This window comes from Bubalus kerabau, chromosome 1, assembly GCF_029407905.1.
Source record: "Bubalus kerabau isolate K-KA32 ecotype Philippines breed swamp buffalo chromosome 1, PCC_UOA_SB_1v2, whole genome shotgun sequence".
In the NCBI taxonomy this organism is placed as follows: domain Eukaryota; kingdom Metazoa; phylum Chordata; class Mammalia; order Artiodactyla; family Bovidae; genus Bubalus; species Bubalus kerabau.
This window is the reverse complement of record NC_073624.1, coordinates 210,756,861-210,779,086: the sequence shown is the minus strand read 5'-3', so window position 1 is coordinate 210,779,086 and position 22,226 is coordinate 210,756,861. Positions and strand designations below refer to the sequence as shown.

At 36.1% G+C, this 22,226-nt stretch overlaps 1 long non-coding RNA gene across 1 annotated transcript; it reads right to left on the bottom strand.

Annotated features, from left to right (window-relative positions):
• Positions 1–713: 713 nt before the first annotated feature.
• Positions 714–20,306, bottom strand: LOC129631364 (uncharacterized). Its single transcript, XR_008704013.1, has 3 exons — positions 20,148–20,306; positions 9,317–9,372; positions 714–844 (listed from the first exon to the last, which is right to left on the bottom strand). It is a non-coding gene; the product is annotated as an uncharacterized LOC129631364 (long non-coding RNA).
• Between the last annotated feature and the right edge of the window lie 1,920 nt (positions 20,307–22,226).

The window sequence follows — 22,226 nt, the reverse complement described above, 5'->3', positions numbered from 1 at the left end:
TTATAAATTGGAGCCATTGCCCATAAACTGCCCCAACACTAATTATATGTGCATGTGTTTGTTTCTGGAACTTACTGTTTCACATTGGTCTCTTTTGCTGTTTCTGTTGTTGTTGTTACTACATTCCCCAAATTGGTATAATGGACAAAGCATTTTTGATAGTTTTTTGGATGGTAGGTTGTTTGTGTTTTGTACTCATCTGTTTTACCTTTTTGTTTCTCTCATTTGTTAATTAGAAATATGTATCATTATATATATTATAATATCCATATATATATATAGAAGTATATGTATGTATAAATAAATAACTGGGCACTGGGTTGCCTTTATATTAAATGACCTTTTTAAATAGAGATCTTGAGAAGAAGCTGATGTATATAAAGCCCTATCAGATGCTCTTATTCACTGAAGTTATTTCTACTACACCTTGATGAAAATTTCTCCTAAACCTTATCTTTACTATAATTAATAGAAAGTGAAACACTTGAAAAATAGTAAAAATCTATGTTATATTTCTTTGCATTAAGTTTTCCTTTTTACTCTTAGTCCTTTATTTAGGGGAGAAAATTGCTTCACACTCCATATGCCATGGTCAGAAACATGATACTCCAATATGTTATATTCAATACAGTGAAAAAGAATACTTTATGTGGATTCTGCATAAATTTTTAACATTAAGACCAAAAAACTGTTTTATTTATTTATTAATAGTAACACAAAGGAGGCATATGTGAGCCAACATGAAATAACAATGTTCAGAGATAATGATCCATGTGATATATTTTGCCCATATATCTATGGATAAAAAAAAAAAAAGTAGGCTACTCTTCTTCTCTAGTTCCTCCTTATAAAAGAAAAAAAAATCATTTCAATATCAAAATGGAGACTAAGGTCCAGTAACAGTAAACTGGCATAAGGATTCAGTAAAAATGCAATTGAGAGCAGGTGTGAATTCCAGATTCCATGAGTATGTCTAGAATTGAGGTGGAAATATATAAATAACATCTTAAAATTTCTAAAGATGTATGGAAAACACATGTGCCTTCATAACTACATGCTCACCCACAAACGCATTGTAACCGCGGTGTAATGGATATGCTAAAAGCTTGATTGTAGTAGGGCTTCCCTGGTGGCTCAGCCCATAAAGAATCTGCCTGTGTGCTGGAGACCTGGGTTCGATCCCTAAGTTGGGAAGATCTTCTGGCAGAGGGCATGGCAACCTACTCCAGTATTCTTGTTTAGAGAATCCCCATGGACAGAGGAGCCTGGCAGGGTATAGTCCATGCGGGTCACAAAGAGTCAGACACAATTGAGTGACTAAGCACAGTACAAAGCACAGCAATCATTTCACAATGTATACATAAATCAAAATGTCAAGTTGTAAACCTTAAATACACAATTTTATTTGTCAGTTATATCTTAATAAAAACTGTTAAAAAATGAAACTGATTGCATTGGAATACGCTATTGTTCACTGGCCCTATGACCTTGGACAATTTACTGAAGCAGTTTCATCATAGAAGAAAGCAGGAGATCAAATTAGAGTAATGAAAATACCCAAAACAAACTGTCATGGTCTGGGCACAGGTTATTGAAAGAATTTCCAGACATGAGACAGAATGAGAGGGAAATAAAGTTTATTAGAGTGGGAGAAGCTGTTAGAATAGTGGGCCACCTCAAGGGAGAACCGACGTTGAACAGGGGTCCTTAGTCCACTTTTATACTCAGGGTACAAGGAATGGGATAGGGGTCTTGTGGGTCATTTACTGATTGGATAAGGCACATATACTGGGTGGGGGGTGAAGAATAAGGCAAATATCTTCTCCCTAAGGGGTAGGAGGGGAGACAGGTTATACTGCTTAGGAGGACCTGAAATCCATTAATAGTTACTACATGGGGGAGGGAAGGACGATAAGGGTCTGGTTTTTCTGTTCCTGGTACCAAGACCCTCCTTGGTTTCATCTGTTCTTCCATCCTTGGGTCACCACAGAAACCACATTTGTTAAGTGTTCTGAGTTTACACACTTAACTTATCACAGCACCAATTACACTGGAATCACTCAGTGTGTTTATCTTCTCATAATTATGCAAGAGGGAGAAGAAAGTTTTAGGGAGTTTACCGAAATTTTCAAGGAAGGAGACATAATTATCTATGTTGAATAAATACTTTCAAGAAAAAAGTCACTTCTACCTGTTTGGCTTAGGAGAGAAGATGGAAAACAATGCAAGCTTTATAATTAAAGACGAGGGAATGAATTTCTCAGAGGGCTAAAAACTTAAATTTCTTTTTTTTTAATTTTATTTTATTTTTAAACTTTACAAAATTGTATTAGTTATGCCAAATATCATAATGAATCCGCCACAGGTATACATGTGTTCCCCATCCTGAACCCTCCTCCCTCCTCCCTCCCCATACCATCCCTCTGAGTCGTCCCAGTGCACTAGCCCCAAGCATCCAGTATCGTGCATCGAACCTGGACTGGCAACTCGTTTCATACATGATATTTTACATGTTTCAATGCCATTCTCCCACATCTTCCCACCCTCTCCCTCTCCCACAGAGTCCATAAGACTGTACTATACATCAGTGTCTCTTTTGCTGTCTCGTACACAGGGTTATTGTTACCATCTTTATAAATTCCATATATATGCGTTAGTATACTGTATTGGTGTTTTTCTTTCTGGCTTACTTCACTCTGTATAATAGGCTCCAATTTCATCCACCTCATTAGAACATGAGCATGGTTAGTAGACATTCCCTAGAAATGGAATCCTTTTCATTTTAACTGCATTGTGTATTCCTGGAATGTTACAGAGCATAAGAATTCAGTAAAAATACAATTCAGAGCAGGTATGGATTCCAGATTCCATGAGTATGCCTAGATTTTAAATGGAAAATATAAATAATTTACTTCTTAAAATACCTAGAAAGAGAAGAATATATTTCACTTTCATGGATATATACTTACATGGATATATCGTGTCTGTAAAATTAGATTTGATTTAGGATGGGGGTTAAACAGAATAATGTACTTCAAAAATATATTGAAAGAAGTGATATTATGATGATTTGAAACCATTCTCATAAATACTATTCTATCCCTAGATATACCTTATCTATAATTCATTATTTTTCATTCCATTAATATATCAATAACCATAAAGTTTCCAAATTTGGGTTAAGTATTTTTTATGCTAATATGAAAGCATGCAAAATATGGAATTTTCTTTTCTGTGACCTACAATCTATTGAAATTACCATACTGTGCAGACTCATACTAAGAAGTAGTATAAATAATAAGGTAAGAATGTGTTTAAACCAGTGTCAAACTTTGCTGAACATGGGTGGTTAGTTTCACTGATTTTTGTGCCAAGTATTTTTTGTAATTCTGTCATATTATTCAAAGCAATATTAGTTTGAGGAATGTTTTCTTTAAGGATAAAGAACTGAGACAGAAGTAAAGTTACCTGCTTTAGCTCATAGATAGGAAAGACCAGATAGAATTTTTTTTTTTTTCCTTTCCTCATATAGTAATAGTGTTTCCCAGGTAAGAAAGAAATTGACAGTGGAGAGAAGTGAGTAGGAAAAATGTGGCAAGTGAGAATAATGATGTAATTGAATTTTGAATTTGAATGGTGGTATAGGCCACATTCAATTTTAATAAGCACAGCTCAGCAACAGGTATTTAAAAGTTGACATGTGTGTTTTTAAGACTTTTGCATGTTGTATTTATTGTTTAGTGTAACTTCAAATGAACATAAAAGTGCACTAATAACAAATATTCGTAGTGGGTTCTTTTTGTAATATGCTTTAAACAATATTAGCAGTGTTTTTGAAAAGCAATATTACACTCTCTGATCATGTAATTCTTCTGACTCATACCAGTGATAACTGTTACCTCAATATTGCTATAATTCTTTAAAAAATATATCATCTGTGCTTAAACTTAATATAACAGGATTCATTAAAATGTTCCTTTGTGGTGTATTTTTCTCATTCAACATTCTATTCTTGAGGTTCATTATTATTACTGGTAACTATGATTAATAATCCCATTATTGATGTATATTTGGGTTATATTTTATGATAGATAAGGGTTGTTATGATCAGTCTTGCTCATGTCACTTCACTCTTTTCTGTATTCTTTAATTTATGATTTCCATGATTACTGGGTCGTTATTGCTTGGACACATATTTGTCATTACAGTGTCATGAAATCCATGACTTTTCTTTGAGAAGTGATGAGATATAGAAAGCCACTACAAAATAATAAAAGAATATGCTATGAATATGCTAGAATATTCTATGACAAAGTGAAAAATTTATTTCGAGCAAAGCAGTGTGCTTTAGATAAAATATATACAGACAAACCATAAATTTATAACTAAGGCAAAGAAGTTAACTCTGCAGGCAAAAATTGAAGCAGAGTTTAAAATTATGTACCTCATTATATTAATATTTTTGAGAAAGCAATAAGTATTCTAAAAAGAAAAGATGTCCGAATTTGAAATTTATTCCAAAAATGCTTTTGCTATATTTTCCTGCCAAGGGAGGTGCTGCTTAAAATGCTGTTCTTTGTTGTTTAGTCACTAAGTTTTGTCTGACTCTTCACCACCATCTGATCACAAGGATATCCATCAGTTGATCACACATCCTGTTACTCTCTCCCTCATGTGTGTATGCCTGCTCAGTTGCTTCAGTAGTGTCTGACTCTTTGTGACCCTATGAACTGCAGCCCATGGGGCTCCTCTATCCATTAATATCCTAGAACCAAGGTCTAATTTCCTCATATAAGAAACAGCACTTGTTTATTTTTACAGAACATTCTTATGTAAATATGCACATGATTCTTAAATAGCTGGTAGTAGGTAAGGCAATATTTGATATCTTCCATCTATATCAATATTAAAATGCTATAAATGTTTGATATGGCTGTTTCTTGCCAGATTGTCTGTGACAGGGCAAGCTCAGTGAAAGCAATTTCCACACATGTCTGTGAAGGGAACTTTGAGGTTTAGAGAGTGGAGACAATATAATACATGTAAGTGTGAGTTTCTGTAAGTTCAACATGATCTAATGATGGAACTAAGAAACTTCAGAGGAACTGTGTAGTTTACACATTTGTTAGCCAATCCTGTTTTGATATATCACTCGACAGGACTTAAAAGCTGTATGGCAGACATGTCCAGGCTATATTTAATAGGAGTATTCAAATTTTTATATCATTTTCATTACTGAGACAGATTTTTCCCCACATGTGCTAGCTGGGTATGGGCTAACTTTATCTTGTTCACATGAATTATTCAGGTTTTGTGATTGCTTTGATTTTAGTTTAATTTTTATAGAAACCCTATTGATAATACAATATTCTATACTACTCTAACCTTTCAATTTAGATAAAGAATGCTCAGATGTTAAATTTGGGGCAATTCCACAGTTTCATAAGTAAGGCAAGTATCAGCAGGACTTATTTCTCTGTGACAGGATACTTCTTGATCTTTGAGATTCATAATCCTGTCTTGCCATATTGGTTACTGAGCTACATATTTTTTTTTAATTTTATTTTATTTTTAAACTTTACATAACTGTATTAGCCAGAACATATTCTACATAAGGCACTGTGTAAATGTTTACCAAACCAATAAACAGATCATTTTGTTTTAAAGAATATATTTATCATGGCATGGGAGAATCAGACCTTGAACTCTGATTTCATCTTGCTGGGAATCTTTGATCACAGCCCCACCCTCATTTTCCTCTTTTGTCTGGTCTTGGGCATCTCTGCACTGGCCATCATGGGAAACACTCTCATGGTTCTCCTCATCTACCTGGACACCCAGCTCCACACTCCTATGTATTTCCTCCTCAGCCAACTATCTCTTAAGGACTTCATGCTCATCTCTACCACAGTACCCAAGATAGCCTTCAACTACTTGTCTGGTAGCAAGTCCATTTCTGTGGCTGGTTGTGCCATACACATTTTATTTTATACATCACTACTTGGCTGTGAATACTTCCTCTTGGCAGTCATAAAATCTTGATGAAGAAAATATCTGTGATCAACATGTTTTATAAAAATCTATCAATTTGCAAAAATAATGTTTCTCTGTATTAGGATATATCTGTATTAGGATACAGACATTTTCTTTTCCTACATAAATTCAGGCATCATCAAAGTCAGAACACACAATTTCAATTTATGCATAAAAAATTAATATAAGTGCACAGATTACAGCTCCATATTTTAATACATTTTAATGAATATACCAAATGATTTTTTTCTTTTGTATTTAATCCCTAATCCCTCTGAAACTGTAGTAGTCTATCAGTTTGTGTTACAGGTCTGTTTTCCCTTTTTGAGTTTTACTTGACTGTAATGTCAAATCAAGCATCTTAGATGTCAAGTATCATTATGTGTTTCTTCTTTCCAAGAAATCTATGATAAATCCTCATTGCCAAATACTATGTATGCAAAGTCATTCTTTTCTGCAGTGTTGTGCTGCTCAGTCACATACAATTCTTCGAGATTCTTTGGACTGTAGCCTGAGAGGCTCCTCTGTCCATGTGATTTTTTAAGCAAGTATACTTGAGTGGGTTGCCATTCCCTTCTCCAGGAGATCTTTCCAACTCAGGGATCGAACTTGTGTCTTCTGTATCTCCTGCATTGCAGGGGGATTCTATACACGGAGCTGTCAGGTAAATGGCTTCTACATCCTTATTCAGTTTCTGAATGTTCTAGTTCAATAGGCCCTTTTCCTGAGAATATATACTTCAATTCCTAGCTTCCTTAACTCTGCTCAAGCTCCCTTGAAAGATGTGTATTCTGTTCATCTGCTTCTCATTGCTTGTATAACATTACATATTGCCTTATGACACTTTTTCTTACTCATTCCTTTTTTCTCCCTTTTGTTTTCTTCAGTTAAAACTCCTTCCATTCTTGAAAGTGTGGCAGTTTAAGTACATATTTTTAGCACCTCTGCGTTGTAAACCTCAACTCACATAATATTAAATAAAAATATTTAAGAACGTGAGGAAAACTGCTACAAACAGAATCATGGGTGAAAGAATTCAGGAACTCCTTGAAGAAGAAATTCTGAGAAACAGTCATGCAAAAAAAAGGGGAAAGAATATCCTGAGAGCGTTGAAGTGGAAATGAGTGGGGATACTCTCTAGGTACTCTCTATCCATCAGTGAGCAAGCTCCGCATGCTTTGCCAAAAAAAAAAAAAAAAAAAAAAAAAAAAAGCTTGGCAGTAATTCCAGTCTTGGCAATTTGCTGTAAGACCAAAAGTCATCACATTTCCAAGGAAGTCTTCAAACAGAAGATATATACACAAAGATTTAACACACACAGAATTAAAAGGCGCTGGGAACATTCAAGACATTTTTAGATTTTTTTTCATAGTTTCACAGAAATATGAGAAGCTGTTGAATCCACAGTACAATATATAAAAAGAAATACCAGGTAAGAAAAAAACAGGCTTTAGAAAATTAAAAAGACAATGAATAAAAAGATAGATTCAACTAAAGTTTTGAAAGATACAAGGGAGAAAATCTACCAGAAATAAAACAACCATAACAATTAAGTATAAAAATTAGACATTTAGAAAATATAAAGAATACAAGAATCAATAGAAGATCAAGTAACATATGAGCATTTCTAAAAACGCATTTGACATAATTATAGAGCAAACATTACTAAACAAAAATATTTTCTCAAAATTGTTATATATGAGCTACAATGTTCAGATAGCATGAAAAGAACACATTAAAATGAGAAACAATTTATTAGATGATATTTTCTAAAAAATCATCTTGAAAATAACTTCCTTGTAATTCTCAATATATCAGAAAGATAATACTCTAAAATCTGTTAAAAGAAATTATTATAAAAATGAGAAGAAATACATGTAGTGATGGCAAAAAAAATAGTATCAGTTCAAAATAGTAATTTTTTTTGTATCAAACCAATACATTTGAGGAAAAAAAACCAATATCATCAGCCCATGTTCCTAGACACAAAGTAGGCTGCAAATATGTGGAGAGCACAAGAAGAGGGGAAGAGAGTGATGGTGGTGATGTAGGGAGAAGGCAAATCCTATCCACAGCAGCCTGTCACAAATGAAAGATTGGTACTCAGAACTGTGGAATCAAACACTAGAAGATGTGTATTATTTTAAGTATGGGAAAATATCAGAAACAATTTTAAGATCATTTGAAATATTTTCCTTATGAATCAAGAGAAGGAGTTGTGGGACTATCATTTTCCCTTTGGATTGTTGATGCCATGTCCATACAAAACTTGAATAAATTATTAAAGTGATATAATTTGCATGCTCTAATAATTTATTTGATTATTACATGGACATGACATCAACAATCCAAAGGGTAAAATGATAGTCTCACAACCCTTTCTCTTGACCCACAAGGCAAACAAATCAAATAAGCTTACAATTGTTTTCAATATTTTCCCATAGTTAAAATAATACACATCTTCTAATGTTTGATTCCACAATTCTGAGTACAAATCTTTCATTTGTGACAGGCTACGGTGGATAGGATTTGCTTGTACTCAAAGTATTGCGCATATGAAACTCCAAACAAATTGTAAGAAAAGAGCAAGTTCCCTGTGTCTATGTGGAACAATTGATTTTCAACTACTCTGTGGCTGCTGGCAACTTGCAGAGAAACAACTAGGGCAAATATCCTTTTTTCAGAAGTTGGAATTTGGATTTAACATGAGACCAGCATATTAAACTGTATCACCTTTATATAAATTTTTACTATACATTTTGTCACACAGAATTTTAATTTTTAAAGTGACTGTATCTTTAATGTAGTACCATTTATTACAATAAACACTTTAGTTTTATTTAAATAAATTCAAAAAAGAAGTTCCTAAATAATATTAGCCTTTGATTACATTATCAATTTCACTATGTTTTTCTACTATTTCACAATAGATTATTAGAATTAATACCTATTCTTCCTGGAATTGTTTATAATTTTATTCTTTAGGTTTAAAGAGAGTTTCACATCTTACAAAAGTAAACAAGTGTTTAACCAATCCATTCACAATTCATTGCTTACACACATACATAAGCTTTTAAAACTCCTTCAATTAAATTCCTTTTTTTTTTTTTGAAATTCCCTAGTTTCCTGAGATGCTTGAATGTATCAGTGTATCAATTGCCTATGTTAGTTTTTCATAAAAAGTAGCTCTTAATAATTCTAATCAAAATTATCTTTAAAATTTACAGAATAGTCTCAATTCTTATGCAATAAATAAAAGTAAAAATACAATTAGAGCTCATACCTTTGATTATCTTCCTACAATTACTGCATCATTGAACTGAACAGCAGACAGTGGTCCTATAATCATCATAAATTAAAATTATTTTTCTAAGTAGACTTCTTTAAATATTCTGTAAATTTATATATTCATCTCTCCATCCTGCATATTATTTTAGATAATTCCATGAATACTCAGCAGCAACGAATTTCTGGACTTATTCATCTAGAGATTAAGGGTAACACTAGTTTTTTTTTTTTTTTTTTTTTTGTGTGTGTGTGTGTGTGTGTGTGTGTTCACCTGCGAAAGTCCACTGAGACTTTAATAATATAGGCTAAATAACTAATAGGTCAGATTGGCCTTAGACCAAGAAAGGGGGAGGAGTTTTGATAATTTTATAATCTTTTTACAGATGTGTTAAAGGTCAAGTTAGTGTGGAAAAGAACAAATGCATTTATTCAGATTCTTCTAAGGTCATTACATTTGTAAAGTTTTATGAAAGTCATATATTTTATAAAATTTTATTTTATATAAAAAATATTTATGCATTACATGTAAAATTTTATTTTATACGTAAAATCTTTATATTTTACATATACAATATAAATAAAATAAAATATTTATTTATAAAACATACGACTCCATAAGTTTAATATTAACACATATAGAAATCTTTTTATTTCCTTCGTTTATTGCACTTTACTATTTGGCAGTTTGAAATATATTGGTCCAGTTCAGTTCAGATCAGTCGCTCAGTCGTGCCCGACTCTTTGCGACCCTATGAATTGCAGCATGCCAAGCTTCCCTGTCCATCATCAACTTCCAGAGTACACTCACACTCACATCCATCAAGTAGGTGATGCCATCCAGCCATCTCATCCTCTGTTCCCCCCTTCTCTTCCTGCCCCCAATCCCTCCCAGCGTCAGAGTCTTTTCCAATGAGTCAACTCTTCGCATGAGGTGGCCAAAGTACTGGAGTTTCACCTTAATTTTTTTTTCCATTTTTTTAAATTTAATTTAATTTTTAAACTTTACATAATTGTATTAGTTTTGCCAAATATCAAAATGAATCCGCCACAGGTATACATGTGTTCCCCATCCTGAACCCTCCTCCCTCCTCCCTCCCCATTCCATCCCTCTGGGTCGTCCCAGTGCACCAGCCCCAAGCATCCAGCATTGTGCATCCAATCTGGACTGGCACCTCGTTTCATACATGATATTTTACATGTTTCAATGGCATTCTCCCAAATCTTCCCACCCTCTCCCTCTGCAACAGAGTCCATAAGACTGTTCTATACATCAGTGTCTCTTTTGCTGTCTCGTACACAGGGTTATTGTTACCATCTTTCTAAATTCCATATATATGCGTTAGTATACTGTATTGGTGTTTTTCTTTCTGGCTTACTTCACTCTGTATAATAGGCTCCAGTTTCATCCACCTCATTAGAACTGATTCAAATGTATTCTTTTTAATGGCTGAGTAATACTCCATTGTGTATATGTAGCATCATTCCTTCCAAAGAAATCCCAGGGCTGATCTCCTTCAGAATGAACTGGTTGGATCTCCTTGTAGTCCAAGGGACTCTCAAGAGTCTTCTCCAACACCACAGTTCAAAAGCATCAACTCTTCAGCACTCAGCTTTCTTCACAGTCCAACTCTCACATCCATACATGACCACAGGAAAAACCATAGCCTAGACTAGACAGACCTTTGTTGGCAAAGTAATGTCTCTGCTTTTGAATATGCTGTCTAGGTTGGTCATAACTTTCCTTCGAAGAGTGTTTTTTAATTTCATGGCTGCAGTCACTATCTGCAGTGGTTTTGGAACCCCAAAAATAAAGTCTGACACTGTTTCCACTGTTTCCCCATCTATTTCCCATGAAGTGATGGGACCAGATGCCATGGTCTTAGTTTTCTGAATGTTGAGCTTTAAGCCAACTTTTTCACTCTCCACTTTCACTTTCATCAAGAGGCTTTTTAGTTCCTCTTCACTTTCTGCCATAAGGGTGGTATCATCTGCATATCTGATGTTATTGCTATTTCTCCCGGCAATCTTGATTCCAGCTTGTGTTTCTTCCAGTCCAGCGTTTCTCATGATGTACTCTGCATAGAAGTTAAATAAGCAGGGTGACAATATGCAGCCTTGACATACTCCTTTTCCTATTTGGAACCAGTCTGTTGTTCCATGTCCAGTTCTAACTGTTGCTTCCTTACCTGCATACAAATTTCTCAAGAGGCAGATCAGGTAGTCTGGTATTCCCATCTCTTTCAGAATTTTCCACAGTTTATTGTGATCCACACAGTCAAAGGCTTTGGCATAGTCAATAAAGCAGAAATAGATGTTTTTCTGGAACTCTCTTGCTTTTTCAATGATCCAGCGGATGTTGGCAATTTGATCTCTGGTTCATTTGCCTTTTCTAAAACCAGCTTGAACATCTGGAATTTCATGGTTCATGTATTGCTGAACCCTGGCTTGGAGAATTTTGAGCATTACTTTACTAGCATGTGAGATGAGTGCAATTGTGTGGTAGTTTGAGCATTTTTTGGCATTGCCTTTCTTTGGGATTGGAATGAAAACTGACCTTTTCTTTTTTTTTTTATTTATTTATCTTATTTTTTTCTTTTTTTTTTTTTTTTTTTTAATTTTATTTTATTTTTAAACTTTACATAACTGTATTAGATTTGCCAAATATCAAAATGAATCCGCCACAGGTACACATGTGTTCCCCATCCTGAACCCTCCTCCCCCCTCCCTCCCCATTCCATCCCTCTGGGTCGTCCCAGTGCACCAGCCCCAAGCATCCAGTATCGTGCATCGAACCTGGACTGGCAACTCATTTCATACATGATATTTACATGTTTCAATGCCATTCTCCCAAATCTTCCCACCCTCTCCCTCTCCCACAGAGTCCATAAGACTGTTCTATACATCTGTGTCTCTTTTGCTGTCTCGTACACAGGGTTATTGTTACCATCTTTCTAAATTCCATATATATGCGTTAGTATACTGTATTGGTGTTTTTCTTTCTGGCTTACTTCACTCTGTATAATAGGCTCCAGTTTCATCCACCTCATTAGAACTGATTCAAATGTATTCTTTTTAATGGCTGAATAATACTCCATTGTGTATATGTACCACAGCTTTCTTATCCATTCATCTGCTGATGGACATCTAGGTTGCTTCCATGTCCTGGCTATTATAAACAGTGCTGCGATGAACATTGGGGTACTCGTGTCTCTTTCCCTTCTGGTTTTCTCAGTGTGTATGCCCAGCAGTGGGATTGCTGGATCATAAGGCAGGTCTATTTCCAGTTTTTTAAGGAATCTCCACACTGTTCTCCATAGTGGCTGCACTAGTTTGCATTCCCACCAACAGTGTAAGAGGGTTCCCTTTTCTCCACACCCTCTCCAGCATTTATTACTTGTAGACTTTTGGATTGCAGCCATTCTGACTGGTGTGAAATGGTACCTCATAGTGGTTTTGATTTGCATTTCTCTGATAATGAGTGATGTTGAGCATCTTTTCATGTGTTTGTTAGCCATCTTTATGTCTTCTTTGGAGAAATGTCTATTTAGTTCTTTGGCCCATTTTTTGATTGGGTCATTTATTTTTCTGGAGTTGAGCTGTAGGAGTTGCTTGTATATTCTCGAGATTAGTTGTTTGTCAGTTGCTTCATTTGCTATTATCTTCTCCCATTCTGAAGGCTGTCTTTTCACCTTGCCAATAGTTTCCTTTGATGTGCAGAAGCTTTTAAGGTTAATTAGGTCCCATTTGTTTATTTTTGCTTTTATTTCCAATATTCTGGGAGGTGGGTCATAGAGGATCCTGCTGTGATGTATGTCAGAGAGTGTTTTGCCTATGTTGTCCTCTAGGAGTTTTATAGTTTCTGGTCTTACGTTTAGATCTTTAATCCATTTTGAGTTTATTTTTGTGTATGGTGTTAGAAAGTGTTCTAGTTTCATTCTTTTACAAGTGGTTGACCAGAGTTCCCAGCACCACTTGTTAAAGAGATTGTCTTTAATCCATTGTATATTCTTGCCTCCTTTGTCGAAGATAAGGTGTCCATATGTGCGTGGATTTATCTCTGGGCTTTCTATTTTGTTCCATTGATCTATATTTCTGTCTTTGTGCCAGTACCATACTGTCTTCATGACTGTGGCTTTGTAGTAGAGCCTGAAGTCAGGTAGGTTGATTCCTCCAGTTCCATTCTTCTTTCTCAAGATCGCTTTGGCTATTCGAGGTTTTTTGTTTTTCCATACAAATTGTGAAATTATTTGTTCTAGCTCTGTGAAGAATGCTGTTGGTAGCTTGATAGGGATTGCATTGAATCTATAGATTGCTTTGGGTAGTATACTCATTTTCACTACATTGATTCTTCCAATCCATGCACATGGTATATTTCTCCATCTGTTAGTGTCCTCTTTGATTTCTTTCACCAGTGTTTTATAGTTTTCTATATATAGGTCTTTAGATTCTTTAGGTAGATATATTCCTAAGTATTTTATTCTTTCCGTTGCAATGGTGAATGGAATTGTTTCCTTAATTTCTCTTTCTGTTTTCTCATTATTAGTGTATAGGAATGCAAGGGATTTCTGTGTGTTGATTTTATATCCTGCAACTTTACTATAGTCATTGATTAGTTCTAGTAATTTTCTGGTGGAGTCTTTAGGGTTTTCTATGTAGAGGATCATGTCATCTGCAAACAGTGAGAGCTTTACTTCTTCTTTTCCAATTTGGATTCCTTTTATTTCTTTTTCTGCTCTGATTGCTGTGGCCAAAACTTCCAAAACTATGTTGAATAGTAATGGTGAAAGTGGGCACCCTTGTCTTGTTCCTGACTTTAGAGGAAATGCTTTCAATTTTTCACCATTGAGGATAATGTTTGCTGTGGGTTTGTCATATATAGCTTTGATTATGTTGAGGTAGGTTCCTTCTATTCCTGCTTTCTGGAGAGTTTTGATCATAAATGGATGTTGAATTTTGTCAAAGGCTTTCTCTGCATCTATTGAGATAATCATATGGTTTTTATTTTTCAATTTGTTAATGTGGTGTATTACATTGATTGATTTGCGGATATTGAAGAATCCTTGCATCCCTGGGATAAAGCCCACTTGGTCCTGGTGTATGATCTTTTTAATGTGTTGTTGGATTCTGATTGCTAGAATTTTGTTAAGGATTTTTGCATCTATGTTCATCAGTGATATTGGCCTGTAGTTTTCTTTTTTTGTGGGATCTTTGTCAGGTTTTGGTATTAGGGTGATGGTGGCCTCATAGAATGAGTTTGGAAGTTTACCATCCTCTGCAATTTTCTGGAAGAGTTTGAGCAGGATAGGTGTTAGCTCTTCTCTAAATTTTTGGTAGAATTCAGCTGTGAAGCCGTCTGGACCTGGGCTTTTGTTTGCTGGAAGATTTTTGATTACAGTTTCAATTTCCGTGCTTGTGATGGGTCTGTTAAGATTTTCTATTTCTTCCTGATCGAGTTTTGGAAAGTTGTACTTTTCTAAGAATTTGTCCATTTCTTCCACGTTGTCCATTTTATTGGCATATAATTGTTGATAGTAGTCTCTTATGATCCTTTGTATTTCTGTGTTGTCTGTTGTGATCTCTCCATTTTCATTTCTAATTTTATTGATTTGATTTTTCTCCCTTTGTTTCTTGATGAGTCTGGCTAATGGTTTGTCAATTTTATTTATCCTTTCAAAGAACCAGCTTTTGGTTTTGTTGATTTTTGCTATGGTCTCTTTTGTTTCTTTTGCATTTATTTCTGCTCTAATTTTTAAGATTTCTTTCCTTCTACTAACCCTGGGGTTCTTCATTTCTTCCTTTTCTAGTTGCTTTAGGTGTAGAGTTAGGTTATTTATTTGACTTTTTTCTTGTTTCTTGAGGTGTGCCTGTATTGCTATGAACTTTCCCCTTAGGACTGCTTTTACCGTGTCCCACAGGTTTTGGGTTGTTGTGTTTTCATTGTCATTCGTTTCTATGCAAATTTTGATTTCTTTTTTGATTTCTTCTGTGATTTGTTGGTTATTCAGCAGCGTGTTGTTCAGCCTCCATATGTTGGATTTTTTAATAGTTTTTCTCCTGTAATTGAGATCTAATCTTACTGCATTGTGGTCAGAAAAGATGCTTGGAATGATTTCTATTTTTTTGAATTTACCAAGGCTAGCTTTATGGCCCAGGATGTGATCTATCCTGGAGAAGGTTCCATGTGCGCTTGAGAAGAAGGTGAAATTCATTGTTTTGGGATGAAATGTCCTATAGATATCAATTAGGTCTAACTGGTCTATTGTATCGTTTAAAGTTTGTGTTTCCTTGTTAATTTTCTGTTTAGTTGATCTATCCATAGGTGTGAGTGGGGTATTAAAGTCTCCCACTATTATTGTGTTATTGTTAATTTCTTCTTTCATACTTGTTAGCATTTGTCTTACATACTGTGGTGCTCCCGTGTTGGGTGCATATATATTTATAATTGTTATATCTTCTTCTTGGATTGATCCTTTGATCATTATGTAGTGACCATCTTTGTCTCTTTTCACAGTCTTTGTTTTAAAGTCTATTTTATCTGATATGAGTATTGCTACTCCTGCTTTCTTTTGGTCCCTATTCGCATGGAAAATCTTTTTCCAGCCCTTCACTTTCAGTCTGTATGTGTCCCCTGTTTTGAGGTGGGTCTCTTGTAGACAACATATGCAGGGGTCTTGTTTTTGTATCCATTCAGCCAGTCTTTGTCTTTTGGTTGGGGCATTCAACCCATTTACGTTTAAGGTAATTACTGATAAGTATGACCCCGTTGCCATTTACTTTATTGTTTTGGGTTCGAATTTATACACCATTTTTGTGTTTCCTGTCTAGAGAATATCCTTTAGTATTTGTTGGAGAGCTGGTTTGGTGGTGCAGAATTCTCTCAGCTTTTGCTTGTCTGAAAAGCTTTTGATTTCTCCTTCATACTTGAATGAGATCCTTGCTGGGTACAATAATCTGGGCTGTAGATTATTTTCTTTCATCATTTTAAGTATGTCTTGCCATTCCCTCCTGGCTTGAAGAGTTTCTATTGAAAGATCAGCTGTTATCCTTATGGGAATTCCCTTGTGTGTTATTTGTTGTTTTTCCCTTGCTGCTTTTAATATTTGTTCTTTGTGTTTGATCTTTGTTAATTTGATTACTATGTGTCTTGGGGTGTTTCGCCTTGGGTTTATCCTATTTGGGACTCTCTGGGTTTCTTGGACTTGGGTGATTATTTCCTTCCCCATTTTAGGGAAGTTTTCAACTATTATCTCCTCAAGTATTTTCTCATGGTCTTTCTTTTTGTCTTCTTCTTCTGGGACCCCTATGATTCGAATGTTGTAGCGTTTAATATTGTCCTGGAGGTCTCTGAGATTATCCTCATTTCTTTTAATTCGTTTTTCTTTTTTCCTCTCTGATTCATTTATTTCTACCATTCTATCTTCTAATTCACTAATCCTATCTTCTGCCTCTGTTATTCTACTATTTGTTGCCTCCAGAGTGTTTTTAATTTCACTTATTGCATTATTCATTATATATTGACTCTTTTTTATTTCTTCTAAGTCCTTGTTAAACCTTTCTTGCATCTTCTCAATCCTTGCCTCCAGGCTATTTATCTGTGATTCCATTTTAATTTCAAGATTTTGGATCAATTTCACTATCATTATTCGGAATTCTTTATCAGGTAGATTCCCTATCTCTTCCTCTTTGGTTTGGTTTGGTGGGCATTTATCCTGTTCCTTTATCTGCTGGCTATTCCTCTGTCTCTTCATCTTGTTTAAATTGCTGAGTTTGGGGTGTCCTTTCTGTATTCTGGCAGTTTGTGGAGTTCTCTTTATTGTGGCGTTTCCTCGCTGTGTGTGGGTTTGTACAGGTGGCTTGTCAAGGTTTCCTGGTTAGGGAAGCTTGTGTCGATGTTCTGGTGGATGGAGCTGTATTTCTTCTCTCTGGAGTGTAATGAAATGTCCAGTAATGAGTTATGAGATGTCTATGGTTTTGGGGTGACTTTGGGCAGCCTGTATCTTGAAGCTCAGGGCTGTGTTCCTTTGTTGCTGGTGAATTTGCTTGTTATGTCTTTCCCTGGAACTTGTTGGCCCTTGTGTGGTGCTTGGTTTCAGTGTCGGTATGGAGGCGTTTGATGAGCTCCTGTCAATTAATGTTCCTTGGAGTCAGGAGTTCCCTGGAGTCAGGGATTGGACTTAAGCCTCCTACTTCCAGTTATCGGTCTTAATTTTACAGTAGTTTCAAAACTTCTCCTTCTATACAGCACCACTGATAAAACATCTACGTTAAAGATGAAAAGTTTCTCTACTGTGAGGGTCACTCAGAGAGGTTCACAGCGTTACATGGAGAAGAGAAGAGGGAGGAGGGAGTTAGAGGTGACCCAAATGAGATGAGGTGGAATCAATAGTGGAGAGAGTGGGCTAGCCAGTAGTCACTTCCTTATGTGCACTCCACAACTGGACCGCTCAGAGATGTTCACGGAGTTATACAGGGAAGAGAAGAAGGAGGCAGGAGACAGAGGTGGCCAGAAGGATAAAAGGGGGAAATGAAAAGGCGGGAGACAGATCCAGCCAGTAATCAGTTCCTTAAGTGTTCTCCACCGTCTGGAACACACAGAAATTCACAGAGTTGGGTAGAGTAGAGAGGGGTTAGGGAGGAGATACAGGTGACCTGGTGGAGAAAATGGAGAGTCCAAAGGGAGAGAGAGCAGTCAAGCCAGTAATCTCGTACACTAGTGAAAAATGGGTCCTGAAGATTGGGTTCTTAAAGGTACAAAATTGGTAACAAATACATAAAAACAAAAATTAGAAATTAGAGTAGAGTTTGGAATTTCAAAAATGCGATGTTAATGAAAAGGAGAAGGAAAAGAAAGAGAGAAAAAACGAACAAAGAAAAACAAACAAGGTCGTGAAAGTAATAAAGAAACTACAGGTACAAAATTGATAACTAATACCAAACAGCAAAAATTAAAAATCCAGAGTAGAGTTTGGAATTTCAAAAATACAACGTTAAAAAAAAAAAAAAAAAAAAGAAGAAGAAGAAGAAAAATAAAGAGAGAAAACAAACAAACCAACAAAAACAATGTCGCAAAAATTATAAAGAAAATACAGGTACAAAATTGATATCAAATACCAAAAAGCATAAATTAAAAATCTTGAGTAGAGTTTGGAATTGCAGATATACGATGTTATATAAAAGAAGAAGAGAAAGAAACAGAGGAAAAAAAAAAAGTCACAGCAATTATGAAAAAAACTATAGGTACAAAATTGATAACATATATCAAAAGGCTAAAATTAAAAATCTAGAGTAGAGTTTGGAATTTCAAAAATGCAATGTTAAAGAAAAGAAGAAAAAGAAAAAAGAAAAAAAAAAAAAAAAAAAAAAACCACGGTCAAAAAATTATAAAATATATATATGAAGTTTGCTGAAGAAGAAAAAAAAAAAAAAAAATAGGGTCTTTTTTTTTTTTTTGCAAAGTAATAGTTATAAAAGTGAAAATTAAAGGACAATAGAGGACTTAAAAAAAAATTTTTTTTTAATTAAAAAAAAAAGAAAGAAAGAAAGATTGATCGTAAAAATAGTAAAAATATATCTAGGTCTTTCTCTGGTTTTGTTGTGAGTATTGTGGGTTCAGTTCATTTTTGGCAGTTCCTTAGTCCGACTTATATTTCTCAAGATCTATAGGCCCCTTCCTATGTAATCCGTAGTAACCACAGGGTTTTAATCTATGGCCTGTAGCTTCCAAGGCGTTTCCCTCTGTTATAGCTTCTTCTGTTTGCTGGTCTCTTCAGTGTCTGGTTCCCGCCCTGACACAAAGGGGACGGTGGAGGACCCTATTTTTTTTTTTTTTAATTTAGGCTCACTTGTTCAGCCGCGCTGTGGGGAGGGAGGGAGGGATGCTGCAAACAGATAACACTGGCGTGCGCTCGAAGTGCCTCGGCCACACTGGGTCTGCCCCCGCTCACGGCGCGTGTAACCTCCCTGCCCACACTGCTTGGGCTCTAGGTTGTTCCGCCGGGAACAATCAGAGGCCGGCCCTGGACTGAGCTCCCAGGTCCAAGCCGCTCAGGTTCAGGCACTCGGGTAGTCCTCAGAGGCGCAGACTCGGTTGGGCCTGCGTTTTGTGTTCTTCCCAGGTCGAGCAGCTCAGGCGATGAGGTGCTTGGCGGGCGCCAATGCTGCGACTTATCGCCTCCCCGCCACTCGGTTATCTGGGTGTAAAACCGGCGCACCTTCTCAGGCAGATGTTGACCGTCCAGACCCCCAAGAAGTTTTAGTTAGCAAAGAAGCCTGCTTACAGTTTTATAGATAGTGTCTCTCTGGGGCTGCGATTGCCCCCTTCCGGCTCTGGTTGCCTGTCACCGGAGGGGGAGGTCTGCAGCCGGCTATCTCTGTTCAGTCCTTTGTTCTGTGCGCGGGCCTGGCGGTGTCTTAGGTTAGGGCTGGCTTTTCGCGTGGTAGATATCCCACAGTCTGGTTTGCTAGCCCAAATTATTTCGCTCAGATAGCGCTCAGGACATTCGGCCCGATTCTTACTCTAAGGGACACAGCCCGCGCCGCACTTCCCTGCCCAGCCCCCGCTTGCTAATGCCGCGTGCAGGCGTCTGCGCTGCTTCTCCGCTGGGGGAGTTCCCGTAGGGCTCACAATCCGCGATTTTTAATTGTTTATTTTTTTTTTCCCCTCCCTTTTATGTTGCCCTCTGTGCTTCCAAAGCTCGGCACAGATTCGGCAGTGAGAGGGTTTCCTGGTGTTTGGAAACTTCTCTCTTTTTAAGACTCCCTTCCCGGGACGGAACTCCGTCCCTCCCTCTTTTGTCTCTTTTTTTGTCTTTTATATTTTTTCCTACCTCCTTTCGAAGAGTTGGGCTGCTTTTCTGGGTGCCTGATGTCCTCTGCCGGCATTCGGAAGTTGTTTTGTGGAATTTACTCGATGTTTAAATGCTCTTTTGATGAATTTGTGGGGGAGAAAGTGTTCTCCCCGTCCTACTCCTCCGCCATCTTGGCTCCTCCGAAAACTGACCTTTTCCAGTCTTGTGGCCACTGCTGAGTTTTCCAAATTTGCTGGCATATTGAGTGCAGCACTTTCAAGGCATCATCTTTCAGGATTTGAAAGAGCTTAACTGAAATTCCATCACCTCCACTAGCTTTGTTTGTAGTGATGCTTTCTAAGCCCCACTTGACTTCACATTCCAGAATATATGGCTCTAGGTGAGTGATCACACCATCGTGATTGTCTTGGTCGTGAAGATCTTTTTTGTACATTCTTCTGTGTATTCTTGCCATCTCTTCTTAATATCCTCTGCTTCTCTTAGGTCCATACAATTTCTGCCCTGTATCGAGCCCGTCTTTGCATGAAATGTTCCCTTGGTATCTCTAATTTCTTGAAGAGATGTCTAGTCTATCCCATTCTGTTGTTTTCCTCTATTTCTTTGCATTGATTGCTGAGGAAGGCTTTCTTATCTCTTCTTGCTATTCTTTGGAACTCTGCATTCAGATGCTTATATCTTTCCTTTTCTCCTTTGCCTTTTGCTTCTCTTCTTTTCACAGCTATTTGTAAGGCCTCCCAGATAGCCATTTTGCTTTTTTGCATTTCTTTTCCATGGGGATGGTCTTGATCCCTGTCTCCTGTACAATGTCACAAACCTCAGTCCATAGTTCATCAGGCACTCTGTCTATCAGATCTAGTCCCTTGAATCTATTTCTCACTTTCACTGTATAATCATAAGGGATTTGATTTAGGTCATAGCTGAATGGTCTAGTGGTTTTCCCTACTTTCTTCAATTTAAGTCTGAATTTGGCAATAAGGAGCTCATGATCTGAGCCACAGTGAGCTCCTGGTCTTGTTTTTTGCTGACTGTATAGCTCTTCTCCATCTTTGCAAAAATATAATCAATCTGATTTTGGTGTTGACCATCTGGTGATGTCCATGTGTAGAGTCTTCTCTTGTGTTGTTGAAATAGGGTGTTTGCTATGACTAATGTGTTCTCTTGGCAATACTCTATTAGCCTTTGCCCTGCTTCATTCTGTATTCCAAGACCAAATTTGCCTGTTACTCCAGGTGTTTCTTGACTTCCTACTTTTGCATTCCAGTCCCCTATAATGAAAAGGACATCTTTATTGGGTGTTGGTTCTAAAAGGTCTTGTAGGTCTTCATAGAACCGTTCAACTTCTATATTGGTTGGAAAACTGAAAACACTAAAATGGAATTTGGTACATTTAATATGAATATATAAGAAGAAAATCAAAGAATTTGGGTGAAATCTTTTGTTTTTATATAATTTATTTTTTAATTTTTTCCATTATGTTGGAAATTGCCATTAAATTTTAAAACATTAAAGATATAATTTAGGTAACAAAATGATGATGTTACTCTATTTGATGAAATACTATTTAGATAATATTTAACAATGTATTTTTTTATTGCAGATAATGTGTTAAATGTTCTTACATTTTCTATGATCTCCCATACTTGCATTAATGATAAGTTTCTCTTGGTAAGTGTAATTTAAAGGGCTTTCCCCCTAACTTTTTGAGATGCATATAAGATACAAATTACCATTTTCAGCTGTACAACTCAGTGATATTATACATATTCACATATTTGTGCAACCATAACACAATCCATTTCCAGAACATTGTCATTATTTCAAACTGAAACTTCTCACCTAGAAATAATAACTCTGTCTTCTCCTCCTGCTAACAGTGATTCTTTCTTTCCAAAAAAAAACAAAAACAAACATTATATATATTTCATAAAAGTCAAATCATGCAACATTTTTGTTTGGTCTCTGGCTTAGTCTGCTTCAACAAGTGCTCTCATGGTTCATCCATTTTATAGCCTGTATCAGAATTGCATTCAGTTTTAAGGTCAAATAATATTTCATTATATGTGTATACTTCATTTCCTTTATACATTCATCTTCCTT